General features: G+C 48.8%; 1 protein-coding gene across 17 annotated transcripts in view; it reads left to right on the plus strand.

Moving 5' to 3' along the window:
- The window catches only part of MICAL2 (microtubule associated monooxygenase, calponin and LIM domain containing 2), a 158,088-nt gene that overhangs the window by 17,687 nt on the left and 122,938 nt on the right, over positions 1–17,463 (plus strand). For 10 of the 17 annotated variants that reach the window (XM_017525740.2, XM_017525742.2, XM_017525747.2 and 7 more), the window contains exon 2: positions 9,917–9,987. The exons of 3 other annotated variants lie outside the window; for them this stretch is intronic. The gene's annotated coding sequence lies outside the window, so the exon portion shown is untranslated. Of the gene's footprint in view, positions 1–9,916; positions 9,992–17,463 lie in introns of all 17 variants that reach the window. 4 more of the 17 variants (XM_017525741.2, XM_017525743.2, XM_017525748.2 and 1 more) reach the window with 1 other exon arrangement.

A 17,463-nucleotide genomic window follows, 5' to 3' on the forward strand; every position in this document is an offset into this window, starting at 1 on the left:
GTGAATACTAGTTAAAAGTACTGCTATTACCACCAGCTCTTACCTTGAAGAAAATGATTTTGCAATGGAAATCCGTTGTAAAGCCTTCCGATTCAACCGTTGTTTATCGAGACTGTGGCGTGCCAGGTGCTGCGCAAGGCATATGTTCTCATTTCATCTTTGCAGTAACTGCTCAAGCTAATCAGTGTTGACCCCATCTTACAGATGAGGACGCAGATGCCCAGAGAGACTAAGACTTGCCAAGGTCACACAGCCAATAAATCGCAGAGCTGGGCTTAATCCACGAGTGGTCCATTGTGTAAATGTAAATATTGACATATAGGTTCTCATATCAGTCTCCCTTGGTATTAGGTACCCACAGATAGGTACAGGGAGAGCAGAGGCATGGTCAACTTCTAGGACAGATCAGGGCAGTGTGAATGTGGTGGGGAAAGCATGGGTGGGAGACACTGTGGGTGAAGCAGTACCTTTCTTCAATGACTCAGCCCTGCAGGCCTTATCAGAGCCTTTCAGCCACCCTCTCAGACTTTATCTGAAACCCATTTTGGTTTCCAAAAAGAAGCAGAGCCTGGCAGGTCAAATCCTGGCTCCATCACTTACCAGTCATGTAAGTCCAAGACAGGAGTCCATGTCTGTCTCAGTTTTGTCATCGGCAAACTTGCTTCATAGGGTTGTTATGACAATTAATATCAGAGAAGATATGTTCAACACTTAGAACAGTGCCTGGCCCATAGCAAGCACTCTGAGTTATTATTATGTTAATAATATTATATTATTTTTATATTGTAAGTGCCTTCTTAATCTCTGAGGTCAGAATGTCCCATCCCCTCTGCAGGATGAGTCTATAAGACATTCTGTTTTGCCTTATTATATAGATGTGGATGTAGGTGTCCTCTTGACAATAAATAGAATTCAATCAGCATCTTTCTAAAATCCCCGAAGACTCATGCTTTGTCCTAGAAGCTGTCAATAGAGATTTGCCAAAAGCAGTGATTTCCGGTTTTCTTTTACCCTTCAAGCCACATATTCTGACCTGAAGGGCCCACCTTCCGGGATTTGGAAAATGTCTTGATATTTCCCGGGGTGCTTTACAGTTTGCCAGACACATTCCCATTCATATTTCATTTGGTCTTCACAGTTACCCAGTGTGGTTCTTGGGTACTGTCACCATTGAACAGGTCAGGAGATGGAGACTCTGCAGTGTTGAATCATTTGCTCCAAGACTTGCAGGTGGAAGGTAATGAAACATGCACCCCGCCTTCCAATCCCAAAAAGCCTTGTTCTGGAGTTTCAGATTGACAGTTCCCCTAAAGCCATTCATAATTTCCCCCATAGCCCTTTTCTAAAGAGGGTTGGAAGGAGGTCATGTGACCAACCAACTTTTATACAACTTTCCCTTCCCTCCCCTCCTCTCCCCTCCCCTCCCCTCCTCTCCCCTGCCATCTTCTCCTTCTTCTTTTTGGTGGTCCTCAATTATATGGAACTTTTTTCATTCATTTTTCTTTTCTTTTAATTAATTAATTTGAGAGACAGGGTCTCACTCTGTCACCCAGGCTGGACTGCAGTGGCGCTGTCACTGCTCACTGCAGCCTCAACCTCTTAGGCTCAGATAATCCTCCCACCTCTGCCTCTGGAGTAGCTGGGACTTCAGGCACATGCCACCACACCTGGCTAATTTTTTCTTTTAAGACAGGGTCTCCCTATGTTGCCCAGGCTGGTCTCAAACTCTTGGACTCTATGTTATCCTTCTATCTTGACCTCAAAACGTGCTGGGATTACAGGCATGAGCCACTGTGCCCAGCCTATACAATTCTACTTTCATCATCTGCTCCCAGGTCTTGTTACTCCCAAACTAAGCACATGGTGATGGTTTTGAGCTGAGCTGATGGTTGGAGTTGCTCACATCATCCCCACTTCATTTTCCCTTATTTGTGGAGCGGAGGTCTGGGCTGGGACTCAGCATTTGGAGCTTGGTGGGGAGTGGGAGACAATGGGGAGAGCATTGCAGCTTTAAGCATTTGCAATGCCTGAGCATGAAATTGTCCGGAGTGTAAATGTGCCCTGAGGGACCCTGAAACTGAAGGTGAAGGAGGCAAGAGGAGGAGCAGGTGCTTAGGTGTAGAGCCCAGAATCACTGCTTGGGGCCTGGCCAAGGGCCTGCAGGGGCCAAATCAGAGGCCACAGGGCAGACGGGTGGGATGGGGAGTATTTACTCCCTTGGAGGCAAACAGGCAAATGATCCTTCTAGCTAAGGTGGGACTGAACCCAGGGCTCAAAGTCAGCCCTTAATCCAGACTTGTCAAACTCCTTGGAGTTATTCCTTAAGTAGAAGAATTTCGTGTTTAGTTCAGCTCAACTAACGTTTATTGAGGAAGTACCTATAGTGTCCCAGCAGGTGTGAGGAATACGAAGTCCAGCAAGATACGACCCTGCGCAAGGAGCTCAGGTTCTACAACCTTGGCTTTACCTGCGCCTCCTCCTCCCTCCTGGCAACTTTGAATGATTGGGTGGAGGCGCTGAGGGTGGTGCCTCTTAAGTGCACGTGGCAGCACATTAGCTTCTTGGCACCCCAGCACTTGGGCTAGAATTGGGGCCTGACAGTTCTGCAGAGCAGCACAGACTGGGAATTGGCAAACACACCTGCTCATGGAGTCGGACTCTGATCCTGCTGTGGGAAGAGAGAGGTTTCTGAGCTTTGGCACCTGGAACTGATTCTCAGCTCCCTCTGTGATGGTCACGTGCCTGGAGGAGCTGATGCAGGAGGGCCTGTGGGGTGCAGGTGAGAAAGATCGCAGTAGAATTGCCCCAAGGTAATGGCTCAGGCTGCCCACCCCTCAGTCAGGCCAGCTCCTCCTTCTCATCCTCCAAGCTGGCTGGTTTCCTCTCCTCTGTACCTGGGCCATGCCTGGTCCCAGCTCTTTGCTTTAATTCTTTATCACTTTCCTTATTCTCTGCCTTTTCAACACCCTCATCTTCCAAGTCTGGATTCAGCCCTGCCATTTTCAGAAAGGCTTCCTAAACCCTCTCAGACCCCTCCTTTCTCCATATGCTTGCCAGGCAGAGAAACAAAAGCCCCCAGTTCAGCATTTACCTGTTTCCTGGGAGTTCTTTCTCACCCTCTCTGCTTCCTGAAGGGAAGGCAGGGAACATGCTTTGTGTACCCACCATGTTCCAGGCAGTTATGTGGAGGCTAGGTATGTCCTTGTTCTGTTTTTTATGAGCTGTGTGACTTTGGGTAAGTGTTTTCATTTCTCTAAGTCTCATTTTCTCATTCGAGATTGAGGATGTGATGCCTGCCTCAGAGGGAAGTGGTAAGAATTGGATGGAATAATCCATGAAAAGTACCTTGCGCACAGGCCCAGGCTCATAGTAAATGGCTAACATATGGCAGCTCTTGTTATGATGGGTATTATCACATTGAATCCTCAATCTACCTTTATAAGGTAGACATCTCACAAAGGGGAGCAAATGAGCCGTAGGGCTGAAATGACTTGTCTGAGGTCTCCCAAGAGACAGGCAGCAAGGCTGGGATTCAAGCCTAGGAGTGGGCTGTCCTGAGACAGCACCCATCCTTCTACCGCCTCTGCTTCCTGAGTCCTGGCCCCTGTTCCCCATGCTTTTTAGTGTTTCTCGCTGTCCCAGCCAGGGCACTCAGCAAATGCTGATTGACTAATCTTTCTTGGCTGGTTTAAGGGAAACCAGGTTTGTGGGGGGAGTGCAGGAAATGGAACCCCTTGAACACTCCATCCTCTTTCAGATTTCTCCGTGGTCCAAGTTGCCCATGGATCTCTGCCAGTGAGAGCATGCCACTCCAACACCAGGCAGTGCTATGCTTCGCAGCACCGCGTCTCACCTGAGAGTGAAACTGAATCATGCCCTCAGGGAAAATGAGCTGGTTAGCTGGTTCCTTTTTATTTTTTAAATATCGGAGAATAAAGTTATGTAAAGAAAAAGAAAAGTAAGGGAAATACCTGCCTGGATAATCCCCCGTGACTGGGGCAACACTGTCTGAAGCTGGCTGCTGGAAAACAAAGAGAATGGCCATTAGCTGCCAGGTGGGCCATGGGCAGTGTGGCATTATGAAGCCTGTGTCCTGTGAGGGTCAGCAGGTGAGGCATCCCCCTTGGGGTGGCTTATTGACCTTCCCTATGGCCGCAGATACAGCCAAGGCCCCGCCAAGGGCTGTTCTTGACATGATTGTGGTCAGGAAGATCTTCATATCATTCCAGATCATAGTTTGCAGTTTAATTCTCCAGCAAACGCTAGAAGCTCCCACTTGCATCTTGGTTGTGTCTTCTTTTGTACCAACTTGCGTCTTTACTCCTCACTCCACTGGTTATTTAGTTTATGCCTGTGCAGACCTGGTGTTGGGTTCCCTGGGGCCTGTGGAAGGAGACACTCGCCTTTGCTCATTTGTATGTTCGCCTCGTGGCTCACACTGCAGGAGAGGTGGGTGGTTGTCAGCATGTTTTGGTTCTTAGGTGTTGCTAACAGGCCATGGATTTTTTTTTCTGTTTCTTTATATTTTATATTATTTATTTTATTTTTGAGAAAGAGTATCGCTCTGTCACCCAGGCTGGAGTGCAGTGGCATGATCTCGGCTCATTGCAGCCTCTGCCTCCTGGATTCAGGCGATTCTCATGCCTCAGCCTCTCAAGTAGCTGGAATTACAGGCATGCGCCACCACACCTGGCTAATCTTTATGTTTTTAGTAGAGATGGGGTTTCATCATGTTGGCCAGGCTGGTCTTGAACTTCTGACCTCAAGCGATCCACCCACCTCAGCCTCCCAAAGTGCTGGGATTACAGGCTTGAACCATCGCACCCAGCCATTTTTTCCATTTCTTTAAAATCCTTTAAAAATACCTCTGAAGGTGCAGCTTCTTTTCCTGAAGGGAATTAAAGTAATGGTATTAGAGGGCATGGGCTACCAGAATAGATCACCTTTGGGAGCTGGTCCACAAAGTAGTGAGTAAGTGAGGTAAGGAAAGGTAATATTGTTTAGCACAGTGCTATGTTCCAGGCACTGTAGTCATCCCTGTGAAGTCAGAATCTCTTGGGACAGGTGGCTGAGAAAAAAAAAAAACGAAAGTAAAACAAGAAGCATGCAAGGGAGATGATGCTTTATAGCCTGTTGGCTGGTTATCAGGCATAGGCACTGGAAACGCACTAATACATGCCATCCAGTGAAACCGCACTAGAGCTCTCTGAGTTGAAAATAACTAAGGTCCTGAAAAGGAAACTTGCCCAAGGATGCACCTGGGCTGTCAAGATCCTGCCTCTCCTGTCGGTGTCTCAGGGCTGCTTTTTCCTCTGAGTGATTATGAATAAAGGAGCAGCAGGACATTGCTGTCACCTCTGAGGGATCTGAGCATAGGAGTGACACTAGACATGGGCTGTGTGAGGAAGAGACCCCGGGCCCCAGCGAAATCAGAGTGTCCTGAGGAGATGGCGCATATTGGATGGAACAGGCATGAGGCACTAGTGGCATGACCTTGGTGAGTTAGTGATTGACTTCTCTGAGCCTCAGTTTCTTCCTGGAAAATGGGTTGGATGATCATCCAGCGCCGAGTGTTTCACTGAGGTTTAGACAAGATCATATGACTCAAAGAGTGTGACCCTCAGTACGGGGCACATTTAAGTACTCAAACAAGGCAAGTTTTCTTCCCTTATCTCAGCTCCCCACTTTCTCTCTTCCTCCTTTAAAAAGAGTTGTTTTAAATAGGTATCTGGATTTTTTTCTGCACCGCTTCAAAGTCAATGAAAATCAGCTTTAGCTTCCTCCTCTATTTTATTTCCCTCTCTTAAAACGCATGGCCCCGGGGCTGGGTCTGAGGCTCTGTTCTCAACCAGGGAGTACAGGGCTGGGCTGCTGCTCTTGGTTTTAGTAACTTCTTCTCCCAGGAAGGGCCCTGGTCCAGAGGCTTGCAGTGGCCTCACCTCACTTCAGTGTGTAGATACCTTGCTGCCCCTATTTGCCCTCCCCTGGCTGCCCGGGTCTCACTGGGTATGCAGCTAACTTTTCTTCCTGGGTGGGATGTGGTCATGATGAAGCAGCCACTTGTTGAGGGCTGTTATTAGTTGGGAGTTTTTTTATTTCAAGGCACAGAAACCAAACTTGAATGAGCTTAAGCAAAAATAGGATGCATAGCTCATGCCTCTTATACCAACACTTTGGGAGGCTGAGGCTGGAGGAGCACTCAAGGCCAGCAGTTCGACACCAGCGTTGTCAACATAGAAAGGCCCTATCTCTACAAAAAAAATTAAATTAAAAAGGATACATTGGAAGATTTCAGGAGAGGCTCACAGATTTGACAGAGGTGCAGAAGAATCAAGCCCCAGGAAGATAGCATGTGACCTCCAGCATCCCCAGACCAGAGTCCCCTGTTCAGTGGTCCCAGCTGACCCCACACAGCCCTGCCACCAACCCAGGAGGACCAGGCCTTCCCCAGGATTTTTCAGATTGGAATTTGGCCTGGCCTGGAGCATGTGCACACTCCTTGTACCATTGCCAAGGAGAAAAGATACTCCCACGGGCCTACCTTGAGTCCTATACCCTCCGTTTTGGGTGGAGAGTGGGAGATGGCGTGGAGTCTGTTATCAGGAGAGAGAGAGAGAATACTAGTAATATTAATAATTAAGTGTAATACTCACTTTTATAGAACTTACTTTGTGCAAGATACATCCTAAGCCCTTTACCTGTATAACTCATTTAATCTTCACAGTCAACCCATTTTACATACCAGGAAACTGAGGTACAGAGAAGTTAAGCAATTTGCCCAAGTCACATAGCTAGTTAGGAGGAGAGCTGGGATTGAACCCAAGCAGAGGGCTCCATAAGTGCCCTTAACCACCCACTCTGATGCAGACAATAACAGACGTCACCTCCATGTGCCTGCTCTGAGCACGTGACGGGCTAAGTCCTCTATAGCATTATCTTATTTAATCTCTAGAGAAGCCTTATGAAGTGGATACTAACATCATCCACATTTTTAAATAAGAAATTGAGGCTCGAAGAGATGATGTGATTTGCCTATGGCCACCCAACTAATTTAAAGTGACAGAGCTGGGATAGGACCCTTGTGTAGGGCCCAAGTTCTTCACAGCCTCACTGGGCAGCCTTTGCATTTAGACCCTTCTCTTGCTCTGTCAGAAGCTCACCTGGTCTGGCTCAGCACCCAAGTCTTTGTCCACTGTCTGGGGAGGGGCTGGGATGTGGAGACCCCCACCTGCTGCATGCTGCTGAAGGGTCAGCTGTGAGGTTTGAGCTGGTCTAATATATCTCACACTGACCTACACCAGATGGTTCTTTAACATGTCTTTACTGCATTGGAACTCTGAGTTTGTTCATTTCATCATTCAACAAATATTTACTGAGTCCCTGGGGGTTCTAGGCCCTGTCCAAGTGCATGGGGTCCCTCAGGGAAGAGCTTAGACTTGGAAAACATCCAAGAGGAAGGTCCCCCGAGTTCCTGTCCCTTGCGTCTGTCATGTTCCACTCCATCTCACAGGAAACCTTACCTGTATCACCCAAATCAGGTCCACGAGGGACCAGAGACCTTATGCTTCTTTGCTTGGTGCTGGCCTGATGGGAAGTCCAAGGAGAGACAGCGTTTCTTCATTCTGGTTGAAGAAAAACATTGTGTCACGGAACGGGCATGGGCATGGACTCAGGCCAGCCACATCAGGAGTCCCAGTGCTGCCGGGGTCTCAGCTAACCGAGACTTTGGGTGAGGCACTTCGCTGTGCCATGCCTCAGTTTCCCCCTCTGCAATGATACTGTACTACCTGTCTTACAGGGTTGCTGGGAGGATTAGCTGAGGTAGCAGTGTTAACTACCAAAGCCAGTACCCCTGCACAGGTTAATCCCTCCTCTTCTTATAACAACTAAGTCGTTTTGTCTCTAAAATAGTCAGGGTACCTGGTGGAGGCAGCTGAATGGGGTCCATGGTGAGGAAATCACCAATTGCATCAAGCTCCTCATTTTACAGATAAGGGAACAGAGGCCCTGGCCCTGAAAGGCAGGAAGGTATTGGGCTCTAGGACCTAATTTGTTGGTGTTACAGGGAGCTTAAAGTGTATTTAGTTGTTGGTCAGACAGAGGGTGCAAGTTGGTCCTTTGGGTGGGCATCTGACTGGTGGTCAGCCCTTGTAGCCTGGTCCAGTCATAACTACCTTCAACCTACCATGAAGACAACCCAAGCAGAACCTTAAAGATCCCTGTGTGGCTGGGTGCGGTGGCTCATGCCTGTAATCCAGGCACTTTGGGAGGCCAAGGTGGGTGGATCACCTGAGGTCAGGAGTTCGAGATCAGCCAACATGGGAAAACCCCACCTTTAAAAAAAAATGTATATATGTGTGTGTGTGTGTGTGTGTATGTATGTAAATAAAATATATGAGCCCTGTGTCCCTGCCGCTGGTCTCTGCAGTGCCTTAGGGCAGGAAGGGACTTCTGTTCCTGAGGTCTAGAGAACATGATGGGGTCCCTGGCTTCTGAAACTCTGGTTGGACCAGAATGATGGAATTCTGCACCAGGATGTCCAGCTCCCCACCCATGGCTCCCAGAAGCTCCCCTTGAGAAGCAGGGGGCAGACAAGTCTAGGCCTCCAGCTGCTCTGACTTCTGGCTGGAGGCAGCCACACAGAGCCTGCCGCTCAGGCTGATAGAATGTGGCCCAGGGAGGCCGGCCTGTTTGTCAGCTGGCACAGGCCCCGAGGGGTGTGGGCTTGATAATGATGATGACAGGCGGGCAGGGCTGGTGCTTCTGCCCAGGTGGCCGCCCGTGGAACTTGCCAGGCTCGCCTGGTGTGCGTGCCCATTAGGGCTTCGCTCAGAGTTGACGTCCAGAACACCTTCCCCTCGGCTTGGTGGGAAAGGCCATGAGTGCCGGGGCAGCCAGTCCCAGGCCCCAGTCCTGCCTTGCTGTGGAGCTTTGGCAAGTGCCGTCTGCCCTGCGAGCCTCTGTTTGCTGTCTGTGAGGAGTCACTGAGAGAAAGCACGCGTAGTCTCGGCCTTCGATGGTTCCAGGTGTGAGCGGTACACAGCACTTTGTAGGCCCTCTCCCATTAACAGGCTGGGAATTCTCAACAGTGAGTCCTACGTCCCAGCACGCTAAAGATGTGTGCTCTTTGTGTGCGAGAGAGAGAGAGTGTGTGTACATGCGGGCCCACCACTGAAGTGTGTGTATTCCTCCCTGGAGTATGAATATTGCCTCTTATAGATGTCAAATTTCACACCTGTGCTAGGTTTTGTCCCATTGAGGCTACCTCTTAAATATTTTGATTTGTTTTTTAATGTGAAGTAACTCATTAGAAATCTTTTGTAATTCCGGGTTTCATTTTCCAGACAGGTATAGAGGCATTTTCTGCAGAAGCAATAGGATGTCACCAAATAATGTGGGTGGTCACTGGAAGCCAAGAGAATAATTAGTTTAGGAAAGTCGGCCGTGATCAGCGTGTGCACTTTCACAACTCCTTGGGTTACTCAGTGTTGGAAGATAGGACCAGTTTCACACTGGGGACTTGTTATCAAGTTTTACACCTGCTTGATTACTTTCATTGTGTCTCAAGCTTAGAAATCCTGACACTTTCTGTTTTTACTAAAGCAGCGAATAAAGCATTGTTTTCCACATGCCTCCTGCTCCTCAGTGAAGCCTTTGTGTAGAGATCTGGTAAGCCCTGAGGGTGCCCTGACCACAGCCAACAATAGAATTTGTTTAGCTGTCTTGCTGTGTCTTTCTTCACGGGCAAAACGTGTTGGAGCACAGAGAGAGATTCTCTGTCCATTTCCTCTTGCTGGGTGAAGTGTCCCACAAGGCCAAGTGCACAAGCACGTGCACCTTCTTGGCGGGGACTAGAAAGGAGGCGTAAGCTAAGATGACGTCACTGACATTCATTGTTGGGCTCTTGTTTTTCAAGGAACATGGCAACCGGTGTGTTTCTCATCCCGGAAGGAGAAGACTTTAGCCACTGTGATGCCTGAGAATCCAGTGAGTAAGTCACAGTGGTGGATCTTGTTTACCATGGAGTAGCTCCTGGGGGCTGGTCCTAGGCTTAGGAAAGCGTGGGATGTTCGCCTCATCCTGGGGCAGTTTGCCGTGCCCAGGGTGCGCTATTCCCTCTCAGTCAGCACCGCCTCTTCTGCACTCCCCTAGCGCTGTGTTCATGCTCAGATACACCACTGAGTTAAGGTTTGTTCACCTGCTTGTCCCACCCACCAGCTGTGGGAGGCTTGAGGGCAGGGAACCAGGCTCCGGCCTTCCTGTCTGAGCCAGGCAGCCCTTCCCGGCAGGCACCATACCAGGCACATCACAGGTGGCCAACAGCTGTTTGTGGACTCAAGGAGCCTCAACCCCGAGGTTTGATCAGGGCTTTATGGTCCACGAAACTTCATCACAGACAGTGTCCCATGGGAACCTTGTGCCCTGGGTGGGGTGGTCATATTATCCTCGTTTATTTTATAGACATGGAGGCTGGGGTCCGAGGAGTTGGATACCTTGCCCCAGGTGGTAGGCTAATAAGCACCCAGCACTCATCTTCTTGTGTTCCAGGCTAGCCTGGTTTCTGTAATGTCAAACTGTATAATTAGAAAGGTTGTTTAGAGTAAACCCCTCATTGCCAAACAGGGAGACTGAGGCCTGAAGGGACTTTCCCAAGGTAACAGGACGAACTGGTGTCCAATGGAGAATTGAAATGTAGGCCCTGGACTTCCAGTCTGGTGTTTCGGCACCCCTCACATCCCTTCTCTTCGGCTGTGCTTCTGTATACAGCAATCAGAGAACATTGTGGGACCATAAATCTGTGTTTACAGGAGGGTGAAGAACTTACAGAAAGCCACGAGTTAAGGAACATAGGGATGAATAAAACACCCTTCTCTCCGGGAGCGTCCCTGGACATGTGAGCCTTGGCAGGGACTTGAAGAGGCTCATTTAGTTGTGAGAGGAGGGAGGAGGAAGGTGAGGGTGAGGGGAGAGCATCTGCGCCCAATCCAAGAAGCTGAGGCACGGGTGGAGGCCCTGGCGGAGGGACAGCCGGCGTGCGTGTCAAGGCATTTGGCAGCTGGCCTGGTGGGCGCTGAGGGACCACGTGGGGGTGAGGAGTCCACGGTGAGTCCTGAATGGCAGGATGACAAGGGGTTGACTGGTCGTCAGGGAAAGCTGCTCCAGGAGTTCTCATTCTTAGGATCTGGGGAAAGATCCAGGTAAAGAGCTGATTGGCCAGGCTGCTACAGCCTGAGAAACTGTCCCCTCTCTGGAGAAACAGGATACATAGTTTGTCCACAGAGGATGGCCGGGCAATGAACAGCGAATTCCAACGTTGTCTGAAACGTGTGTGGGGAGGGGAGTGTGTGCCATTCTCGCTGGCTCAATCCTTTCGCCCTCAAATGAGTTTTTGTTTTGTTCTGCTTCTGATCGAATACACGTGCTGTTGTTCTCGCTTCCCTTCCCTCCTGGCTCTTCCATTCAATCCAGGCTTGACCCAGGGCCAAGTGGGTCCTGGCTACTCTTCTGTATTCACTCCACCCCTTCTTGCAACTTCCTGGACTTGAGGACTGGGACTGACTGCCAGCTTCATCCCCACTGGCAGGTTGAAACATACAGTTTGCCCGAATTACAGAGAATGCGATGCTTGCCAAATAGGTACCTTGGATTAGTTTCCAAAGCATTCCCAGATGATACACTTCTCTAGGGCAGGGCAAGGGTGTCATGTTGTAGCAGTATTGTTTGCACTTCATATTTATTTGCACTTTACATTTTAAAAAGGTCATTTCATCTTCATGATCAAGCAGGTGGACTTCTCCCATTTTACAGATGAGAAATTTGCCCAAGGCAGTGCAGCTGTCTAAGGGCTGGGCTGGGACACGGCCCAGGCCTACTTTATAAATTCCACAGTGTCTCTCCTCTGCTAAACTCCAACCAGAGTAAATCCATGGAGGGCCTGAGACATGAGAGGAGCTCAATAAACGCTTGTGGAATGAGTGAACTTTGACTTTTTTTGTTTTTTTTTTTGGCTGCCCTTAACCATAAGTGGACCCTCTTTGGCAGCAAACAGAACACCACTCTGTGGAATATTTGAGTTTCTTGCCATGATAAGGACCTGGTGAGCTCTCTTCTCACCAGCCTTACCTCTGGGAACTAGGTCATGCACACTAACTAAGTAATTTCTTGACTTTTACTAGGAGCTTCCTCCTCCCGAGTTGAGATGCTGTGTTAGACACAGATCTATGGGAGGTCCTTGGCAGAAGCAGGTCTGATTGTTTGTCGTCACAGACCTCCAGTGACCCATGTAATTGTCCATGAATAATACCTGTGGCCCAAACAGGTCAGCCTTCCAGGCAGTTCATTCTCTCTCCTCCTTCTACCCTTCCTCCTCCAACCTTCTCTAGACTGAAGAAGAGGGGCAGGTGTGGCTTACCTTAGATATGTAGGGTTCTGTAGGGTCAGGGGGGCCTTCCTCTTCCTTTTCACTGACCTCTGAACTTTTCCATGTTTTGTGGCAAGGACTGGAGAAAGAACAAGGAAACCACATCAAGGTGGGAGAGAATTCATGGGCTCCGGGAGGCGGTTACCAAAATATCTGCTGGGTCTGCTCTTTCCCTAAGTGACACTTAGGTCATGTTTCTTAGATCTGCAAGGGATCCAGCCAGCCTCATTAGACTCTTGAGGCCAACAGAATACAATGGAAGTAAGAGTGGGCTGAGGACAAGAGACCCATGTTCTAGTGTTGGCTGTCCATAGCTTAGCTACATGACCTTGGGCAAGTCACAACCTCAGCTGCCTTCAGATTTCTTATTCAAGAAGTCAGGGAGGGTGGAGGTTTGGTGGCATCTTGAAGAAGTCTCCTTGACTTCTGTGGTCCTGGTCCTCAGTGCCTGTGTCAGTCTGCCCTTGTGATTAGCACTGTCTTCCCCTCCAGGTCACCTCCTCCTCATGCAGTCAGGGTTTGCTTCTATAAGCACTTTCATCCTGATCTTTGTAGCTTTGCCAGCTCTCCCCTGCCCCACCCTGAGATAGGCCAGAGTGCAGATAAGAACTCCCTGTTGCTGTCCTGGTCTCCTGCCAAGCAACATGGGAGAAAACTCTAACTTTGTGAGACTGTTAGGGATCTAAGGAGTGAAAGTTGGTTGGTATCAGAGGAAAGTGGGATTAAAGATTGTTGGGATTTTCAAGTCCTTGGTGCCCCAGGGTGCCTGGATTGTACTAAGTTGTTTGCTCAGAAGATAGTAAATATGTTCTTAAGTATATGGCCCCAAGTTGGCCAGGCCTTGTGATCAGGGGTAACCGGATACTTTGGAGAAATAAAGGGAATAGCATTGGTAGAAAGTTGCTTGGTGAGAGATGAGAGATGTCTCAGATCGACAACCAGCACGAAAAGGAGAAGGGCTAGGGAAGGTGGAATTGTCTCCAGTATTTACAATTGGAAAGTATTAAAGCTGGAAAGCACTACGATCCTTTAATCCACTTCTCCCATTTATTAGTAAAGAAACTGAGGCCCGGAGACATGACTTAAGCACGCCCACAGAGCAGGCTGGGGGTAGAAGTGAGACAGAAGCCGAGTCTCCTGATTCCCAGCAAGTGGCTCTCTCCCCACTTCCATGTGGCCTCTTCACGTGGGTTCAGCCACCATGCCTTCCTCTTTTCTCTTCGACCCTGCACTTGAATGTCTAAGGTGTTAGCAGGGCCCCCACTGCTCCTACCTCATTGTTTATCAAGGCCTAATAAAACTTGGGCGCAACAGCATGGAAAGGTTGAGGCTTCTCAGGTACAGGCTGTTTTGACTTGTACTTAGTGACTTCACACTGTTGAGTTGCCATTATTCTGTTTTATGATGTGTCTTGGGGTGAAAGATTAATTCACAACAGGAAATGAAGGCTATATGATGGCCCAGCCTTCAGAGGAGTAGCCTCTTGTGGCTTTGCCATTCAGATTTAAATCACATGGGCTTTGTGGGTAAGCAAGCCTTGTTCTGAGAACCTCCAGCAAAGGGCAAGGACTGCACTGTCGCTTGCTCTGAGAGGGGATCTTCAGGTGTGAGCTGGTCATCCCATCGCTATGCTGATGACACATGAACCACTCACTATTTCTGTAGACCTCCATTTGGCCCAACACTTCCTACTGAGCTCAGGGAAATGCATCTGGAGCTCCTTCCATTGGGCAAGCACTAGGTTCACATATATTACCTTGTTAATATATGTAAGCAGCCCTCTGAGAGGTAGGCATGGCTATTTGTTGTATTGAGGAGAACACTGAGACAGATACAGGTTAAATAACTTGTCTATGCCCAAAAGGGCCAGGACTCAAACACAGGGTATCTGACTCTAAAGCCCTTCTTGGTTCCACATTTCACATGGCTCTCTGCACAGAGAAGGGAGGGCTGGAGGAAAATAGTGAGGCATTGACTGAAGCGTCAAACATTTATTATGGGACTTCCAAATGCGAGGGCCTGGGCTTGGCTCTTAGAATGCAAACGTGAGTAAGACCTAGTCCCTTTACTCCTAGGACCTGTGGCCTGGCCTAGTGGTGGGACAGATGTATATGATGACAGTCATAGCCCTTTTATCATCATTATAAAGAGCCACACAGAGTGCTCTGGAAGCACTGAGAAAAGAGCAGCACACAGGGAAGGCTGCACCAAGGAGGGGCTGTGAGGCTTGGGTACTGAAGGATGAACAGGAGGTTTCCAGGCAGAAAAGGAGGCAGAGAGTTCTCCAGGAACTCTCTGGTGCATGGTGGTGTGAAAGGGCCTGATTTGGTGTTTGGAAGTAAGGAGGAGGAGTGTGCATGTTTTATTCTTAGCTGAGGGTGCAGGGAATGAGACGTTCATTCAGTTGAGAGATAAGCTCTGGAATGGGAGAGGAGGGGAGTTCAGAAGTAGATTGCGAAGGGTTTTGCAAAACACTTGCTGCTAGGTGAGATTCATTGAAAGAAACATTAGCAGACACCAGCAAAGCTTCTCCCAATATGAATTCTCCAGCTGTCTGATGGATGTTTCTGTATAGAGACAGGAACTTCTGCTGGGGGCTCATTTTCAGAGACTTTGTGTCCATTTTCTACATTTTGTGTCTCACACACCAGTGGAAGTGATTATTGATGGGGCAAAGTGAATGGGGTGGGCCGAGCCACAGCAACAGCTCATATTTAAAATGTCTCAGATTCCCCTTGCCAGATAAGCTGATAGCAAACACCCTTATGAGTTCCTGTGCAGACTGACTCTCCAGGGATCATTTTGCATTCCAGACAGGGTCACACAGTATTTCTGCGGGAGCTGGGGCTCTGGGGTGAGAAAGCTACTTAAAAATAAAGACCAACAAAAAATATAGTTGTTTTTAAGGATGACATTTGCAAGGCAAAAATATCCAGGAAGTAGATTATTTGTCATGAGGGTGAGCCAGAATTATTAAAAACATCAGACCATTAGAGTGGAAAGAATAATGGCAGAGAGAGAGGAGTGAGAGCTCCGGGAACCCTCGTCTCCTGGGCGTGGCTGGCCCTGCACACCCCCACTTTAATGAATACCTTGCCGAGGCCTGCCCCAGGAAGGGTTTCGAAAACTGAACTTTGAGCCTGAATTGTCCTCTGTGGAGAGGAGCAGACCAATAACCCAGAGAGTGATTTGGAGTCTTAAGATTTCTTGGTCTTATATCAACAGTCCCTATCGGCTGCCTCTGGGTTTTTTATCTTTATGAGAAAAGAAAAAAATCTTTTTTGGAGCAGTTGGGGCTGATTTTAGTAAACATGTTTTTCAGAGCATGAGCCCAAATACCAAGGAAAGAGTCCAATGTCTTCATTTGGCCAACAGAAATGTATTCATCAGGATGGCGGGAGGCCATCTCCCTCCCACCAGGGAAAAGGCACCAGCAGGGCCATACCTGCAGGGCTCCCCTCCACTGGGGCTGCTGGATGTTGGAGTTTGGGGCTGGTGAGGGACATTTTGGGCCCTGGAACCAATGACCTAGCCTCTCTGAGCTCTCAGGAGAGTGGCCTCCGAGGGTGGCCGGGAGAGGCAACGTTCTTCCCTGAGACTGTCCTACAGTGGTCTGCATTGCTCTCAGTGTAGCCGTGAGCTCCACGCTCATGATCATACATTGCAACGGTTCTGCAGCCTCCGAACCATTCCCAAATAGACAAATGTGATAGGACTTCTAACCCCAGTGCTCCAGGGAGGTGAAGTACAATATGTCAGACCAATAATCTCCTCCGGTCAGTTCAGCAGTTGAGTGTGCTTTAGGGACTGATTCTACCCTGTTGTCTCAGAGAGGCATTTCTGTATTTACCATCTGTAACCTTACTTGGCTTTACAGACATTTGGGAAAAAGTTCCCGGGGGACTTCAGTTCCTTTGTACAGTAAAGGACTGGGCCAGAACTGTGCTTATCTTGTACTTCTGTTCAGATGTCTCAGCTGCCTCCTGATAGCAGCATATTTTCCGTGGGTAGAGAGCTCCTGGCTGCATCCTGATGAAGGAAGGAATCCTTTCTCAGAGCTGTCTCACTCTGCCAGTTTCTGGTCTGTTCACTCCCCTGAGGTTGTACCTAAGAACTGTCAAGCTGGGTTCATGTAGCACATTGCCTGGCACATGGTAATCAGGGCTGGATGAATGAATGAGCAGCAAGGAAATCCTTCTGTTTTCCAGCGGAACAAAATGGAAGTGAACAGGCCTCAGACTATGTGGCCTGCATGTTATCAGGACCCAGCATGCGCTTCAGACAAGACCCCTTTGGGTTTTAGCACAAAGGAAGTTACCCAATAAAGACATCTTCTAGGCTGGGGCCTGGAAGGACAGATGATGTTGAATCCACGTCACCTCAAGATGACGAGTCCTGTTTTCAGGGCTTAAGACAAACAAATATCAATAGCAACAATGAACCACTGGGAATGCTGGCCCTGGAGAAGGCAGAAGAAGTCATTGTGCTGGCAAGCCCTGCATACCTAGCCACCCCCAGCTGGCCGGATGTCCCATGCTTGCACAGGTCTCCTGGGAGCCTCCTGATGGGGCTTTTCCTGTGTCATGCTGCCTCTCTGCAGCACAGGCGCTTTTCCATCTACACCTTAGATCCTGACTTCCCAGGTGTGTTGACATTTTGGTAGGCTTTGAGTAGCCCATTAGTTATTGCTGACTCAGGCAGGGCTCACCTGTCCATGCAGGTGTATACACCTGCTTATAAACGCTGAATGCAGTACGCCGGCCCTTGTGCAGACTCTGTGGTGAGCGACGTAGCCAGCTGGACTGCCGGCTGGGTAGACAGCCCAGTGAAAGGCGTGCACAAGCATGTCGGAGACCAGCAGGCTACTGAGAGCCAGGAAGGTGTTATTTGTGTTGTTAATAACATTAACGACAATATAAACAACAGAGCCTCTGTAATTGTATATCAGGAAATTAATCCTAAAATTAGTGTCTGTAATTCAAATGAAAACTTTAGAAATCTTTGAACTCTAAAGGTGGTACCATGAAAGCAGTTCCATCCCT

The sequence above is a fragment of the Cebus imitator genome, unplaced genomic scaffold, assembly GCF_001604975.1.
Source record: "Cebus imitator isolate Cc_AM_T3 unplaced genomic scaffold, Cebus_imitator-1.0 Scaffold39, whole genome shotgun sequence".
NCBI lineage: Eukaryota > Metazoa > Chordata > Mammalia > Primates > Cebidae > Cebus > Cebus imitator.